Genomic DNA, 306 nt, shown 5'->3' with positions numbered 1-306 from the left:
TTAAGTCCCTTATTGAGTATTGGAGCTGCTCTGAGAATTCCTTTCCAGGCATTCGTCATGGCCGATTTGGGTTGCCAGGTATTAGGATCCATACTCTGTACTCCATATTTTGCTCTCATGATCTGGGTCCAGAGCCCCTCTTCTCCCATTTGGATCCTCCACCCTAATTTGACCATAAAGGCCACATTCATACTGTTTAGGTTTCTTATTCCTAGCCCTCCATCTTTCAAGTCTCTAGTAAATGTCTCCCAGGCCAATAGGTTGTGTTTTCTTTCTCCAGTAGCACCTCCCCATAGGAAGTTGCGA

At 45.4% G+C, this 306-nt stretch overlaps 1 long non-coding RNA gene across 1 annotated transcript in view; it reads right to left on the bottom strand.

Moving 5' to 3' along the window:
- The window catches only part of LOC109162933, a 15,553-nt gene extending 15,448 nt beyond the window's left edge, over window positions 1–105 (bottom strand). The window contains exon 1 of the long non-coding RNA XR_002051177.1: window positions 95–105. This is a non-coding gene — a long non-coding RNA (uncharacterized LOC109162933). The remainder of the gene's footprint in view (window positions 1–94) is intronic.
- Window positions 106–306: the final 201 nt, after the last annotated feature.

The sequence above is a fragment of the Ipomoea nil genome, unplaced genomic scaffold (genome assembly GCF_001879475.1).
Source record: "Ipomoea nil cultivar Tokyo-kokei standard unplaced genomic scaffold, Asagao_1.1 scaffold2965, whole genome shotgun sequence".
NCBI classification, from domain to species: Eukaryota; Viridiplantae; Streptophyta; class Magnoliopsida; order Solanales; family Convolvulaceae; genus Ipomoea; species Ipomoea nil.
Note: the sequence above shows the minus strand (reverse complement) of the source record. Positions and strands in the feature narration are given on the sequence as shown.